Consider the following 17,276-nt stretch of genomic DNA (forward strand, 5'->3'; position numbering starts at 1 on the left):
TTAAAAGTAGCCTTCCAGTTTTCAGCTTTCTCTCTACATTCACAAGGATTAAAAATGTAGATCCTGCCCACATAGGAAAGGTTAAGCCATTATATTTTTGTAAACCCAATGTACAAAACCCCTCATTCTGCAATAAAGGCAACTTTTCATCCTCCAATTTAGCTTAGAAAGTTTGGAAAGTAATTACTTGTTTCCTGTATTTCTAGAGCAAACTCAAAGACAGTGCATTTGATTTTCTAAAGGAACAGAAGTATCTTATTTACACATCAGCCTGAATAAAAAGTGTCTCCTATCTTTCCCAAAATTCAAAAAAGTAGGTGGTTTCAGTGATCTGCCAGGCAGGAGTGGTAAGTTTCTGTAAAACATCACCAAATCCAAACATTCAAGAGAGAATTACAGAGCCACCACACGGATTTTTGCTTCTCTTTATCAGAGCCACAGTGAGGTAGTAGCTATGCTTTTTCTATGCAACTAAAAGTGCTGAGTATTTTCCTAAACTGGCAAAAGATATATGAAATAATTTTTGAAATACAAGCCATGCTCAAGGTAAAATAATGGTAAACTTAAAAGGATAAAATTTATTACTGTATATAAAAGCACTGCAGACTTAAGTTAAATAGACCAACTTTTAAACCAACTTTATCAACTGATACCTCAGCATGAATCAGATGACTGCTAAATGTTATTTTCTCTGATTTACTTATGGTCACATACAAAAATAAAGGCCACAATGATCAGACCACAGAATGAAGATCATTTTTTCAGCAAAATACAATAGGATACTATGAGAAAAGTTTTTTCATGTAGACTGAGAAACCTCAGGCTTCTTAGAGAATATCTTAAAACTTTAGGTACGTGATTCACAAGAAGCAAAGCAGAAAAGGCTTGCTTTGTGCTACTTCTTAGGAAAAGGAAGTCTCTATTTAGAGACTTTTTACTTTGGTCAGTAAATCATATACAACAGCAGTGCAGCTCACAGAACTTTACTATGATAATAAGTTACTCCAGTGTTACCAAGAATAGGTCTACTGAATGTTGCTTCTGAATTTAATGCAGATCACTTTTATCATTTTGCTAATATAAAGCAATTAAGCATTTGACTTTGGATTTCTGTCCACTTCTGACAGGTTCCTGAGTATGACAATGAACAAGCAGAAGCAACTTGTTTGCTGCTAATTTATATAAATTGTACCATGAATCATCTGGGTTTTTAAGACAGGGCTTCCCCATAGCTCAATCAAATTCCCAGATATAAAACTAGATTCTTTAACAAGGTATTCTCCCTGTCTCACCAACATGCTCCCATCCTGCACAAACATGCTACAACTTATCAAAAGCCAACAAAGTCTTTACAAGGACAGCTAAAAAAGTGTTGCACATGGCACTCTTACCAACTTCATCAGCAAGTATCCCCTCTGAATTGGACAGAACAAAGATTATAACACAGATCTTGCAGAAGGAGAAGTTTTCACTACAGAACATTTTGCTGTTTTGAGGGAGATGCTCTTTTCTCTGCAGTCATGAGAACTGACATCCAAACTTACAGATGAGAATGTCAAAATTAAGAAGCAGCAGCAAGGCCAAGATGCTTTGAGAGACTTGCATATAAAGAGTTTACTTGATTTTTGTGCTCAGCTATGGTTTTATGGTCCATGCCTTAGAAGCTTAATTATCCTCATTTGCTTTGTGAATAGAAAGGGTGCCAACTTTAGGATGAGCATCCTGGCACTTGTACATCTAAAAGTGCAGTTCAGCAATATAGCTGAATTGATCTAATGGCATGCAGTCACCCAAAGCAATAGTCCCAGTCCTTCTTTTCCCTTTGCTCATGGTCCCACCTTTCTAGAGTTCATCAGATCTTTAACTGATTCAATACAATTTGTTAATCCATCAGAATTTCTTTTCTTGGCAGCCCAGCAAAGGAAATCACCTCAGTAATAGGTCAAATGAGCACCCTGAGTTAGTGCAGAACAACTGGGCTGGTAATGAGGCCTGAGGAGAATGGAGCCAACCCCTTCTCTCCCCACACAAACTTTTCCACAGCAGCAACCAGACAGATTTAGTTCAGTTGTAACATCAAACCATGAGACCTAGAGTACATAAAGTCCTGAAAAGATATTCAGACCTTAATTCCAAATCCACTATGAACACGTGTGGTTTGTTATGGCATTCTCAACTGTCAGCTACTATAGCAAATTTAAGTATCCCTTCACTTAGTGAAGCTTCTATGAAGAAAGTTCCAAAAAACTTACTGCAGAAATCACTGTAGAGCTAAAGTTTGTTGCTGCAGATCTGAAGTTTGTTGTTTTGGTTTGTCATGGTGCATTTATTTTGTTCCAAGTGCAAGGCACGAGAGGGATGTAGTATATCTCAGTATATATTTCATGTCATTTAATACTGGAGGTAGACATGTGAAATGGAAAAATGTCCCTTAGATTTGATCTGAGGTTTTTGCTGTAAAATGGTCCTCAGCAATCCAGTGCAGCTGAATATCCATCTATTGTCTTAAACAATTTTCAGAAGCAGCTTAGGTTAAATCTGCACAAAATTAAATGAGGAACACTCCCATAAACTAGTCCATCAGCTCAACTATGGAACACCCAGCAGCAGCATCAGTCATTGCAGTGAGACTACCTTAAACCAGCCCATCCATTCTGTCCCGATATGCTCAAACTTGGCTCAGTCACAGAAGGAAAATCAACTGACATGATTGGCAATTGCTAGGAAAAAACATCTTCTACAGCAGCATTTAGTGTTGCATTCTGATTGTACATCCAAAATCACTTTAATTCCCCTACCTCCACTCCTGATCCCCATCTATCCCTTAATTCAAATTCTTATCCACAGGCCCAAATGTGATCTTGCAGACAAGGAGTGCAGTCTCACCTCTCTTTATTCTCCTTTTACTCTCTTGTTCTCCAGCATTAGGAAAAACACTACAGGAAAGGTTGCAGTGGAACACATCCAGGGAATAAACACTGATCCGCAAAAGGAAGTCAACTAACTTAAGGTGATTTTATGATCTACATCAGCAATCTAGCTGCAGGCTATAAGGTCTCACTAGCTCAGTAACAGACCTTGGCAAATATGCAATTAGTCCTTTGATGTTTTGCATAACTACTTAACCATACCAAAGATGCTTACTGTGCTTCTATGAAACTTCAACTGATTATCACTCCTGTTAATTATGTATAAATGGCCATTAGAATCAAATGTTTTTTACTGCAGGTCTAATAACACACTAACAAAACTTATTATACTACTTACCAGCAGACAGGAAAAGTTATTTGTGATTATCCATTCTAATGATAGTGTATGCATGCCACCCGCCTAACAGTTTAAAATCATGGGCAAACAGGTAACTGCATTTCATATGACAGACTGAGTTTCAAGATGACTGAGGATTTGTCCACCTCACACCCCTATGGTTCAGATCTTGCAACAGGCATCCATTCAAGATTTGAACTGGTACGTTCTTGCACCATTGTAAATACCTACCAATGTAAGGCTTGTACTTTTGTTAATACATACATTATTTTAAGACTGTAGAGTAGAAGTAGAGTTTATACTTTGGCTATGGTAGTCTCACGACAGTATGTTAAACCTGAGCTATTTGAAATCCACTTTGGATGGTCATGGAAAGTCGTGCTTAAGTTTCCTTTCGTTATTCAATGAGGCAGGAACTGCTTTCCTGGAGAGAAGGCAACAGAGAAGAAAATCTAAAACCTAGCTATCTTCCTCACTATTATAGTTGCAGATGCACTTCAAAGTGCTGACTTCAATCTAAGAATTTAATATAATTTGAAACCTTATTTACATTTATAGCCACCTCTCTACCCACTGCATATCATATTGGCTCTGAGCAGACAGGCAACATATCCTGAGCGTCTCTAGAATTACACAAGCGTAACAAGTAGTCCAACCATCTTTTGGGTACTCTACATTTTGGGGATGGTAATTAGGACCTTCCTGGAAGATTCAAGGCTATACGATGTTCTGATGAAAACTCTGCTTGAAGGTGAACGCTTGTTGTTACACATCTCTAAAGAATCAATAGATTTGCATCTTTTCTGTAACCACTATTTTAATGAAAGAATCAAAACTACATCTGAAGTGACTTCACATGTTCAGTGCTAAAACAACTCTTACAAGCACATGTAAACATATTACAAATAGCATAGAGATAGCATATAGAGTCATTTACTCAGTTCTCTTGCTAAATGTTGGATTATTCCTTGTTGTTGCTTACTCACTCTTAAAACAGGTTGTGGTTTTTTTTTTTTTTTTTTACACTATCATAACCAGAGCTTCTTCAATATTCTCTGGGATTGATAGTAGTGAACTGCATTTCATTGTCAAAATACCATCTTGGGACCCAGATAGCGAGTCTAAATGTTGTCCATATATCAAAGTCACTCTATTTCTTTAAGAGGTTCGTTTCCAGAAGTTAATGGTTAGATGGAAGAAAAAACATTGAACAGTTACTTAAACTAAACACTGAAATGAGATTATATGCTTACATGTGTAATTTCAGTTCATAAGCATTGTCCCTACTTTACACTTTGGTTCTAGAGCGTCGCTTATACTCACTAGGATGTCTAAATTCACACACTAAATAAGATTTTAGATTAAATATTGTCTTAGGGATGAAATTACTGGACAGAAAGGTACAAATTTTAATGTGTTCTTCAGTCTTACTCCAATATAAGTCACAGATTAGACTGCAACCTGAGAACAATGAAAGGCATCACTGCTGTTTTCTGTGAACATATTCTCTATCAAGCACCTGCTTTCTCTAAGCATAATTTTTTTAATTATACTTAATTTAGCCTGACTATTAAAGTTGTCAGCAACTGAACCATCCCACATGACTCCTTTTACACATGAAAACATAGTAGAGTATAACTGGAAGCAAAAAGGTAACATTTGTGAAAAAGATCAGCCATTAAAGCCAGAAAAGAACACTGTATAAAGCACTTCAAGTTCTTTCCAGAAATACAGTCCCAGCAAGTACTGTTAGTCCCTCATCAAATCATACATGTATTTTGTGAACACTTCTTGCAACTAACTATTTTATGAAATACTGCTTCCATTAGAGGAAAACAAAAAATTGGCTGAAATGGCACAAGGTACAAAAGTTTATCTATGACTAAATTTGTAGTTCTGTTGGTAAGCATATCTCTCCTGAGTTCCTTATTCCTTCCTTCACAAGTTCTACCCTATTCTTCACATCAGCTCTAGTATTTAATGATTGGTTTTATTTTAATCACTAAAACCAGCAGAAAACTAACCTTTTCTTGGTATGGGTTAGTTTTCTGTCAGGCTACTCAATCAAATCAGCTCACTACAGGTTTGATAAACACCAGCGTTGGTGCAAAGGGAGTAAGTAGCAGTAATCTGCCTATTTGGGGAGAGGTGAGACTTCCCCTCTAGCAGATCTTACTTTCCCCTTTCCATTGCTCACTCTCTTTTCAATCTACTCCTTCTCCTGAGCCAGCTCTGGAGGTCACTAGGTCCTTTGCTAAACAAATTTATCTATCTAGAATGGCAGAAAACTGGTCAGCTTTTCTGAATGAGCTGGTTTTCTACCACTCCATCTCTGAGTCACACTGACCCAGAGGGACCACCAGGGCTATAACAAGTGAGACAGGACAGAAAAACTTCCTCCTTTCAGTAGTACTAAGTTGCTGTCAGTTCACTCAATGTCATAAAACTGAGTGTGTGTGCCTGATGCTTCTAGATTCTTTGATTTTATACAAAAATTTGTCTACAACATGATTTTGATATTTAACAAGATGAATTTCAACCTCAGTCACTGACACTGACCAAATCTACATACTGACACTTTTATCAGACAGAAATGCTGTGCTCCTATTCCTATTTTCGCTGTAGAATGAGCTGCTAAAGATGGCTGTAGGAACAGTGAACAAATTCTGCTGCTCTCAGCTATTTGTGCCCCTTCATTTCATATCTAACAGAAACATTAGCTGCTACCAGAATAGTTTGTAATATGGCAGTACTACACAGTAAAAGCACCATATCCCTTTCCTACCTGACTAGACTGGCTCCTCACCATGTTTTACAAATACTGCAAGAAATAAAGCAAATGTTCATATCCTTGGAGAAAAGAGATCAAAACACTTCTTTAACTACATGGTTGTAATTTACAAAATATAAATATTTGTTTTAATTTTATATTGTTTTTAATTAACAATTGTAACTATAATTACAGTAAGTCATTTTCCATAAACAAAAGCTAAAGCGTCTCAAACCACTCTCAACTTTATATTTTATAGACACAGAAATAGGACACAATGGAAACCAAAATCTAATCTCATCGAGGATCAGAAATCATGAGCAAACCTTTCTCTCATTCACGTGCAGCTTGAGAACTTGCTGACAATGAAGTAATCCCTAACATAAAAAAAAGCTTGCACCAGTCTTCATGTAGCTCTAACAGCATCCTAACTGTATAAAATATGAAAAATAAATATGACTCAAAGCTTTTGATGTACCTATCAACTTCACAAAGTAAAGATCCTTGCCAAAACTAATTGATAGAATGACAGAATCAACTAGCCTACCTAAAAGAGAAAATCATCATCTTTTAGAAAAACCAGTGCACAAAAAAAGCTAAAAAAAATGTATGCATAGGCACTGATTCTGACACGTATTCAGGGTTGAGCCTTATGCACTTCCACTCCCAGGAAGTGAATGCTCAAGACAAAAAGCTCCCCAGATCCTGAAGCTGCATTTAACCAGCACTGGAGAAAAAGCTTAGCTCTCCCAAAACTACAAAGAGAATGCTGTAACACTTTGATGCAACATCATACTCCTTGGGTCCTGCAAAGCCATAGAGAGAGACATGTGACATCATCACCCCATACTTTCACTTTCTCTCTACTTCCTGCTTTAATGACCGATTTGTATAAAACTGATGCACTCATCTTAAAGAAAGACTGTGCCTCAAAACTTCCTGCAAGACACCAGCAAGGTATTAGTGTACTCAGAACAGGAGCAGGAGCACAGGCAGGGCAAGCACTCCACAGTGTGATGGGAGAGAGAAAACCACGTAAAATGAATTGAGATATTCCTCCTGATAACAGGCCCAGCAAGGACTAAGGGACAAGTGCAGGAAAGTGCTGATTCCAACTGCTCAGTTACTCGGAGTAAATCGCTGCATTGCCCAACCTGGTCTCTTCCTTCCTCCTTGACTCCCTGTTTCCACAGCTTGTCTCATCTGTAATTACAGCCCCTGAAGGAAAACTTGCCTCTTACTCTTCACAGAGAAAAAGAAACAGCCCGCTTTCACCTAAGTCAAAGGGCACAACACTGCAAAACAGAGCGACGGAGGGGGCCTCCGCCTGCGCCGGCGCTGGAGAAGAGCGGCTGCGCTCCCCTCGTCCTTCGACCCTGAGCTCACCCTGCTCACACGTGGCGAAAGGCCGCCGCCGCCGGCCCGGCCCCGCGGGCCCAGCCGGCAGCCCAGCAAGCGAGGCGGGCGGAGGGGGCGCGGACGGGCCAACGGCCGCGGGCCAACAGCAGCCGCGCCCTTGCGCGCGGGCCCCACGGCCCCGCAGGCCCCCCGCCGCCCCGCTTCAGCGGCCGCGGGGCAGCCCCGCGGCGCCGGGTCTCACCTGCCGGGGGGCGGGGTGGCGCCGCGGGCCGCGGGGCGGAGAAGGGGCAGGAGCCGCGGGCAGAGCGCCCGGAGGCGCCCGGCGGAGCTCAGCAGCGCGGCCATAACCGCCGCGCGCGCCGCACTCGGAGGAGCACGTGAGCCGGGCACCGCCGCTGCTGCGCGTGCGCACCCGGGCGGGGGGGGGGCGGCCGCAGGCGGCGCTCCGCCTCTGCCGGCCCACGTGACTGGCGGAAACCATTCTCTCAGGGGAGGGCCTCTGGGCCCGTCTAGACCCCGGCCCGCTGACGTCACTGGCCCCCTTTCCAACCCCCCCTGTGCCACTGATGGAACATTCCACGCAAGGTCGGCGCGGCATCCCGTCACTCCGGGAGTGGGTCGATCAGAAACCAACCCGGAGTTGCTCCATCCAAAGGCTCTCGGTAGTGTCCCCTTAGCGCTTAAAGGGGAAAAGCCTGGTCTCGGAGGCAAAGAGATTGCGCCTCGCTGCTGTTCTGAAAGCGGAAGGGAGCAGGGGAAGGCAAAGGCAATGCTGTGCCTGTCTCGGGAGTAGGGCCCCACTTTAAGCGCTCTTCGGGCAATTCCGCGCTAGGTAACGGTTGGCCCCGAGAGGGTCTCCCGGCTGGGTAGGCGCCGGCCTGCCCCCACCTGGAGCCGGAAGTCACGTGGCAGTGGGTTCGCGAGCTGCGTCTTCTGGCGCCGCGGGTCGCTGCAGCCGGCGGGGTGCGCGCGGCGGGCCGTTGGGCGCGTGCCGCCCTCTTTGCCTGGGCAGAGCTGTAAGGGAGAAGCGAGGTTAGTGCCTCCGAGGGCTCAGGGCAGGCCGCCGCTCAGCCGCGCTCCCGGCACTGCCAGCCCCGTCCGCCCTCAGGGGCCGGTGCTTCTGTCCTAAAGCTCTGCGGGCAGAGGTTAAGGGCAGCGGCTCTTGCCTGGCGCTGCTGGAGCCCGCCGAGCCTCCTCGGCTGGTTTTATTCTCTTTGGGCTCTCTTGCCGAGAGAGGAAGACCGTTCTCTGTGGTTCCTGCAAGTTTAGGATTTTAGGTGGGATGGAGCTGTTACCAGTTTTCTGTGTGTTATTTCAGGCACTGTAATGTATGTCGCTGACAATCTGTTGAGTGTATATATACCATCTATGATAGGTAGCATGCAAATATGAAAAAAAAATGTAACTTATTCTTGTCGCTAATAGGAGGAGGTCCATCTAAACTCATTTGTTAGTTGATTTGTACATGTTGTTTTAAAGCCACCAGTGGCAGTCTTTACAATATTGCAGTGGCAGGCACTGACTAGATTTTCATGTTGAAAGAGTAGAACTGAAGAGCCTCTGAAATGTCATCCCCTACTTTCTTTCCTTCTGGGAAAGACTGGGGTTACAAGGTGTGGGAGGCAGAACCTTAATATAAAAACTTTGTAACCGTAAATCTCTGCCTGAGCGTGTTTACTAAGATGCTGTCTGTATTGTAATTTCATATTGGCATGCAAGTTAAAGCTGGGTTCTAAGAGGTAATTACAGCATCAAATTAGATAGGTACTTCTAAGTTAAGTGAATGTTTTCATACAAAGCATATAATTATTTTTGCCATAGGATGCACATGACTACTCCAGGGGGCAGATTGTTCATCAAAACAGATGAGACTGAATTTATCAAGTCAATTACAATCAGCCATTTTCTATTACAGTTTAGTTAGTAAGATTTGTAAAGTCTGAAGGACATTGAAATGTGAAGAGCACAGTTTTTAGAAGTTCTGAACATTGCTTTTGCTATTTATAAGAGTCCTGGGTGCTCTATACTTCTCATAGTCAAGCCTTAAGGCATGAAATAAAGCTAATAAGACAATATTTATAACGTTACTGCTTGTCATGGGTTCTATTTTATCACAATGTTATGATATTTCACGCAACACACATCTTACTCTTTAGTATAAATAAGGGAGTCTAAGATGAATTTCTTAACCTAAGTGCAAAGCTAGTAACATACACTCTAGTTATTAGGATGATGTAGGAGCTTACTTGGTTATGGAGTAGAGCTCCACTATACTAGGAGATACAAAAACACAATACAAAGATGTCTGTGATGCTTATAAGGAGGACAAGAAAAGGTAACGCAAATAGAGAAGAAAAAGGAAATAAGGAGATAACGTAATTATTAGTAATGCTGATAATAATTGATTAGCATAAAAAATATAGTAGGCTTCTGTTGCTGAGACTTTGCTATTACTGAATCCGTAAAGGACAGTTTAAAGAAGTGTTTTGAAGGAGATTGGTGCTGACCAGGAACTCTTCCAAAGCAAAGAAAACCCAAAGGTGTTTATTTGAAAATCTAGTAAGTAAATAACAGAATCTGAAATGATGGGCTATTCAGAGGGGAGCTGACTCTTCACTACCAAGTGAAAAGTCAGACAGGGTTCTGTTTTAGAAGTAAAGATAGCTGTTTGTTTGATAAAGAAAAGGATAAGGGGCCCTGAGGATTTAATTCAAGATGTGATGTACTTGAAGCACTAGACTTAGGAAATTATATTTGCTAAAGTTCTCTGAATGGTTGAGGATCTAGCCTGCATTATCAAGATCCGGAAAAGAGAAAGTTTTAATCAGTAATTGAGACATAGTTGTTGGAGCCTTGCTGAGAGTTTTAGTTCTCTGGATAAAGACAAAAAGCTGTGTGTTAGATATGTTATTCAAGGAGAAAAATGATTAGCGCTTGTATGTGAGAATCCAGAGAAAGCACTGAGTGGTGGAATAACCAGTAATAGTTGAGAAAGAAAAGTTATTAGGTGGAGAGTAAAAGTTTATTCTAGTCATGCTAAACTTGAGTTAATGGGTCATGCATGATATGTGAATGAAGCACCAAGATTTCAATTTAGACAAAAAGTTTAAGATACACCTGTTGGGCCTCAGCACAAGGTTAGTAGCTATACTTTTAGCTATATTTGTAGAAAAGATTATCCAGAGATAAGAGTATGTAGAGCAGAAGAGGGTGAAGACACACATACATCCAAAGAGGGGGAAGAGATACCCATCCAAAGATCCTCTTAAGGAACTCTTAGATTGCAGAAGATGAACTAAGGAGTCATAGAAGCCAAGGAAGAAAAAGCTACCAGAAGATGGTTGTGGTCAGCTGCATAAGAGACAGTTGAAAAGTCAGGGAAGATGTGAATGAGTCTATGCTAGGAAAGAAAGATGTGGGGTGGGCAAGGGACTGGAAAAAGCAATCTAGGGGAAACTGGTTTGTTGGTCTCACTACCAAAAGAAAGAATTAATACAAAGCTCCAGATAAACGAAAGAAATCCTCTGCTGACTTCCTAGTTTTCCCTTTCTCTAAACAGCTGAGATCTTCCAAGATTCTTGGCCTGATTGACTCTTCCCAGAGAATCTATTCCCAGGGATAATTCCCAGGAGACTATTCTCCCAGAAATTTAGCAGTGCCAGGGAGCAAACCTGGGCTTCCAAGGTGTGTCTGTACTGTTAAATTCCTAGTCTCTGAAAAAGTTTTGATCCATGCCAGACAATTGCTGGGCATAGTTTGGGGAATTAGCATCAATCAGCATGGGACTGTTGCCAGTAGGCAGTTTGGAGGTGGCCATGCTGTGTTGGAGGGTAAGAGGATTTAAAAGGAAGGACTGTGGCCAAATTCTTCCAGCTGGCTTCAAAACCAGAGAATGGTTCTGGTTATGTTTAATGTAATAGATAGACATATGCAAACATATGTGTTCTGCATCCATTCTACATCCACTAGTACATTAAGTCCCAACATGGTTTCTGCTAATTTCATAGAGACTTTATAATAAACAGCTCTTAATGATTTTAAACCTTAATTAAAATGTGACATGGAAATTTCCAAAGCAGGAGTTACAATAAATGCACCAATTCAGAGCTCTTTTTCCTTACTCCCCATTATTCCCAAAACAAAACCCAGAACAAATAAACTCTCAAATGTGCAAAACAGCTAAAAAAAAAAAAAAATTCACAAAATCTGAAAATCCAAAGTTACAATTCCACTATAAATGCATCCTCTGAATATGAGGGTCTGAAACTTTTGGAGTTAATGACTCAAGGTGTGTCAAAATCCCTTCAAAACAATGGAGGAAGTGTAAATGGACCTGCAGCAGCTCTACTGTGTTATTTGTGTAACTAATATAGGTGAAGAGAATTAAAGTTGGCCTGGAAATGTTGCCTTTAGGTGGTTTGGATTTTGCAGAGAGTAAGAGAGTAACAAGAATCATGGTCTTTACCATGTATAAGAGGTTTGTTTATGAGATGTTAACCCTTGAAAAAATCTAACATGACCTTTGCTTGAAGGCTGTGCAATAGGGCTAAATTATTCCATGGTTACCTCAAGGGTCTCAGGAGTGCCCTCCACCTGTTTGAGCTGCCTGGTGAAGCAGTCAAATCTATCTGGAAAGATGTTTCTAGAATTTCTGCATTCATTTAATGCCTACATTCATCTTGGGAAATGGACTACAAGGAAGATTTGCCATGGAGAGAGTAATTTGGGGGGTTTATCTGAGACTTTGGGGGATGGTAAGCCATGGAATTGAGAAGATGGTGAGGTAGGTGTATATTTGTATTGCTAATATTAATATTGGTTTTATTTCTGACATTTGAGTAAGGATAACCTTAGATTTCAGGCAATGCAGTGCTTTGGGATTCTGGTATGAAGAATATGCATTCTTGAGTGGACATGACAAGGAAACCAGAAGGTGACCACTCCCTGTGGCTTGTTCTCCAAGCCTGACTGAAAGTGTTGGCTTTGGTCTCTTGCCTCATCTCAGTCATGCAATCCAGGCTGAAGCGATAGGGTCTCTGAAAAAGACGAGTCCCAAGACTGTAAAAGACAGAAGGATAACAATGAATATAGTTCTCTGTGGTTCTCAGTATATATGTCTGTATCTATATACAGATACTCCTTCTGTCACAGGGAAGAGAATCTAACTCTAAATTCACAATTGGTGAGGTTTTTATGCACTTTTAACATCTTATTTCCATTTTGTTCTGAGAGGAGAAAATGGAATCAACTTAGTACTCATAAGAATGCTACTGCAAAACCTCAGTTTTCTGTTAAGCCTTTTAATCTGTAATATTTCTCAGATCTAGAAATCTTATGAAAATGCAAGTATCAGACTCATTTTCAAAAAAATTTAAAACATAACTGGAACATAGCTGATGAATTCAGAGAGAAAATATTTTAAAATAATGTTTTGTAAAACAAATTTATGATTTTTAGGGCTTGAGTTGCTTAATGCTAGCAATAATATCATTTCCTTCTTTGGTATATTTTCCAGTATCCCAGATAGCCTCCAGCTTTTATTACTGCAGTGTCTTTCAAATCTTCTAATTTGGCCAGTGTTGCCTAACATATAGAAAAGTGGATGCTTCAAGAAAAATCTCTCATTGTAAATGAGATTGAAGTCAACAAGATTACTGAACTAGTCAGGGTTTATTTTGAGGGGATAAAAATGAAGTTAAAAGTTCAAGAGCTATAGAAGCAAGATGGAAGAAGGTATAAGTGAATAAGTCGTTCAGAGGGAAACTGGAGAAGGATGACAACAGGATAGCTTAAGGTATAAGGAAGAAACAGAAGGGAAGGAAAAATATGTAAGACAGGAGTAACTAGTAAGGCTGCTAAGTGTGGCTGGAAAGGGATTGCTGTTTTGCCTCTCAGAAACAAGATGAATGTAAGTACAGCCCCCTTTCAAGAAGACACTACTTAAGGTCCATGTTTTTTCATGGACATTTAAGATGCTATGATACCTTTGGGGGCCGTTTGTTTCCCAAGTGTCAGTTGTTTGTCCTTTCCTCCCAACATACACCAAAAAAAGCTTCCACTTCCATGCTGTAAGTTTTCCTTAAGTTTAAGCCAGTTTCGGGATTTATGGAAGCCTGACCTCAGAGTCATAGCTTTGGCGATATGGTGTGTTGTTTTGCTTTGTTCTGGGTTTGGCAGAGTGATAAAATCAAACTGAGGTACTGGAAAGGGAGCTAGCAGCAGCAAGATAAAAATCAAAGAGCCAAGTCTTAGGAGAAAAGTGTAGGCTAATATCTAAGTTTTTTGTTGAAATGGCAAACGAGAAGACAAGCCCAGGAACTGGAGAAAGATGGATAATGCCCAGTTTTGAATGGAAAATTGCTGCTTGAGAGTCCTGTTGATTTCCATATAAAGCATGCTTGTTCTTCACATAAAAACAGTTCATTGCCAATGGCCAGATAGACTTTATCACTAACAAAGAAGCTAAATTCATTCCTTACCCTATGTATCTGTTAGTTAAAATATTTCTGCAGGCAAAAGTATGCCTTTGCTTTTACTTGATCACTCCCAAAGTCTTAAACGATGTCCTCAGGACTTTTAGAGCTGTACTGCACTGTAAAGTAATTCCATTGAAGGTGCAAAAGAATTCAGCTCCCTCTTCCCTCCCTGTTCTCCTCAAGTATGTTAGTTTTGCAGTGTTAGTAGAAATTTTAATAAGTAGTAAAGTCTATTTTTGTAACCAAGTCAGCAAATCTTATCCTGGCTATCTATGGGGAGTAGATTTGATGACTAAGAAGGTGCTTTTTTTTTTTTTAATATAGTTACTTTTCAGAGAATTGCAATTTGAAAATGGTTGTGACATAACTGGGTCACATCTGAAATTTTTCTATAAGCTGCATAAAATGAGAAGTTGAGGTAGCTGCTTTTGTAAGAGGGTATTTTCTTAGATCTGTAGTGAATCATAGCTGAGGGATTTGCATATTGTACAGTTACTGAAAACTGCAAAACAGTTATAAATCTGTAAGTGATTAGTAGTCCTTCGGTCTCTTTAATCTGTTGTATTTCATTAAGGATAAAATAGGAATTAAATAATTTTGTATTAGAAAATGTGCATATAGATGCAAGTACATCATATGTGTTTCTTTTATCATTGTCTTTGTTTTACAAGTTTAATTGTGGCATGCTGTACTGTAGAGAATATTACATCTGAGAGTTCAGCTATTTTGAGTATTGGAGGGGAGAAGGTAGTAAGACTGGTTTTGGGAATGGTAAAATTGTATTTCAGCTGCCTATAGCTCCAATAAGTAATAAATTGTCTTCAGGTTTTGATGCATGCTTCAACTTTTCATTGGAAACAAGAATGGAAAGTTTCAGATTCAGAAATAAAGTAGATTGTAGCTGGAATGTGAATTTATAATAAAACCTGATTCATAAACTTAGAGGGTTTGCTTCAGATAGTAATTCTTATGCATAAATTTGTTTTTATATCAGTTGGCATGGTGGCTGATCCTTTCTGCCAAATAGCCTCTTGTTTGGAACAGTGAAAAATTTTTGAAGTCTGGATACAAGACAAATCCAGAGAGTGTCTGACGTCTAGGCTTCTGCTTTGGTTCAAAGTATTTGAGGTTTCCTTACAGATGTTCCAACTTATCGTAATGCTTATTGACTTTTTTTTAGGAATTGGGCTATTCTGCAGTCACATGTGATTTAGAAGGGTTAATCTAAAGATGATTAGAAGTAAGGAGCTGCTTAGAATCTGCAAAACCTAATACACAAACATTAAATCTCTTAGTGTAAGTATACAATATGTGTATACTTCATACATATATACCTCACTGGGATACGTCAGGGACAGATGCTGCACACTGCTATAAACTTGTACAGATCATTTGTCAAAACAACACTTAATTTAGTTTCATTCAGGTCATTCATATATGGTTTAGGTATCTAAAATGATAACTGGATTGTTACTTTATGAACAATAAACAAATTAACTTTTATTGTGTGAAGAGCTCACATCTTTCTGTTTGTTTCTCTTCCCCCAGTTAGTGAGGCCACAAACCCATTTGACTGAGAAGACAAAAATATCAGGAGAGGTAAAAACAAGCATTTGGAAGGGCAGGGAGCAAAAACCTCTTATAGCAGATCAGCCACTGATAGAAAAAGTTTTTATTTCTTTTGGCAGCTGATCTGCTTTGAGAGATTTTCCTTCTCTTGCTAATTTTTCTATCATCCCTGCTGGACGTTTCTGCCCCACTGGTTAAGTCAGATGCCAAATCAAATGTTGATATGGCTGTGCTCTAACTGAGGGGTAAAAGTTTCCAACTGTGAAGGCAGGGCAGAAACAATTATGTTTTACTATTTTTTACAAGTACTGATTGTGTTACAAGGCAAAATTTATAACTCAAGTGTCACTTAGCCATGTGGAATATTTCTAGAAATTGGATAACTTTAGAGACATTCTCTTAAAGGAGGATGATTTTTGATAGATGTAGTTAGGGGGAAGTTTGAATTGTTACCCTGATTTTAATTGTTGTCTGAAAAACAGATAGATATATTTACCCTAAGTAGGTCAGTGATGGCCTTTTCCATGTTGCTCTAGCTCCTTGCGTGGGTTTTGCATACATTTTTAGTGTGTCATGAAAAAAATCTGTTTCTTCTCAACAAGTGTGCATGTAATGTAAAACATCTTCCTACATAGACCTGTATACACAGTGATTTGGGGACAAAGCATTCAGCTTAACTTAAATGAAATTTTAACTTAATGAAAGTCTAATCAAAATGTTGAATTCCAAATTTGCTTAACAAACAGCTTGAATTCTCTTTCTGTTTTCCTAACTACTTAACTTTTGTGTTACTCAAAATAAATGTTTATCATGAAATATTGTAGAATCTTTAATATTGAATATATTTTTTTATAAACTTCAATTAGAATAACTGGGGTGGTATCATTTAACTGTAGAGACTAACCTCCTTCAGCAACATGGGTAGTGTTGCTGGTATTTTCCCATTGCTTCAATGTGTGACGGCTGGAAAGTTTAAGTATTTCCCACAGGGCAGATAGTGTCTGGATAAATCACGATAAAATAGCAGTCAGATATAATAGGATATCCCATGTGCAGCACAAGCGATCCCTGCAAAGCAGGAAAAAAAGGATTAACAATTTAAAATTATCTTCTAAGAAAAATTCCCTTTTACTTTTTCTTGACTTGCCAAATAAACTACCTTAAACACATGACTTTTTCTAGCATAAAAATATTTGTGTATTTAAAGTATTTCTGTTGATTCACGTTACAGATTTTAAGACATTCATCAAAAATGCACAAAAGAGATGGTATTTTTAGCAGTGCAGAAAGGAATGTTACAAACATGGTTTCACTCTGCAAAATCCTTTGCCTATTATTGTTAAAGTTTGACAAATATATGTTCTGATGAAAACATGAAACACTGATTATTTTACTAAATCAGTGACTCAGACAGGAGTTTCATGCAGCACTAAATCTGATTTGTACACTGAATATAATGGTTAAATACTGGCCATTGTCCTGGTCTGTTTTGTTCATTCATTGTTGCTGTTATTGCAGTCTTCAACAGTGAGGATTTCTTCCCACATGTTTGTAACATTTGAGCTGAATAAATGTTAGCAAGAAAAAAAACAAAATAAGCAGTTTTTAAATGCTGTGACTAGTTTTATAAACTCACAGGACAAACTGAGAGTGAAGGATTCTTCCCACCCTTCTGCTTTATGCAAAGGAGATTCTGGCTATATCTAATCCCTGGAAATTTCTCTTCCACTCGAGAAATCGTATGTCTCTCCAAAACCCAGTGTACTAGGTTTGCAGCTTTGCAAAAGTGTAGTCATGCTATGTTGCCTAGAATCCTGTTTGAAGTTTAGGCACTG

General features: G+C 39.5%; 1 protein-coding gene and 1 long non-coding RNA gene across 5 annotated transcripts in view; one reads left to right on the forward strand and one right to left on the reverse strand.

The window, feature by feature from the left end:
* Positions 1-7,703, reverse strand: part of LRPPRC (leucine rich pentatricopeptide repeat containing) — a 98,768-nt gene extending 91,065 nt beyond the window's left edge. For both annotated transcript variants that reach the window (XM_067293149.1, XM_067293150.1), the window contains exon 1: positions 7,638-7,703. The gene's annotated coding sequence lies outside the window, so the exon portion shown is untranslated. The remainder of the gene's footprint in view (positions 1-7,637) is intronic.
* A 481-nt stretch (positions 7,704-8,184) lies between these two features.
* LOC106490472 (uncharacterized) overlaps positions 8,185-17,276 on the forward strand; it is a 45,552-nt gene continuing 36,460 nt past the window's right edge. Inside the window, exon 1 of one of the 3 annotated variants that reach the window (XR_010883690.1) lies at positions 8,185-8,428. This is a non-coding gene — a long non-coding RNA (uncharacterized lncRNA). The other 2 variants (XR_010883688.1, XR_010883689.1) reach the window with 2 other exon arrangements.

Source organism: Apteryx mantelli, chromosome 3 (assembly GCF_036417845.1).
Source record: "Apteryx mantelli isolate bAptMan1 chromosome 3, bAptMan1.hap1, whole genome shotgun sequence".
NCBI lineage: Eukaryota > Metazoa > Chordata > Aves > Apterygiformes > Apterygidae > Apteryx > Apteryx mantelli.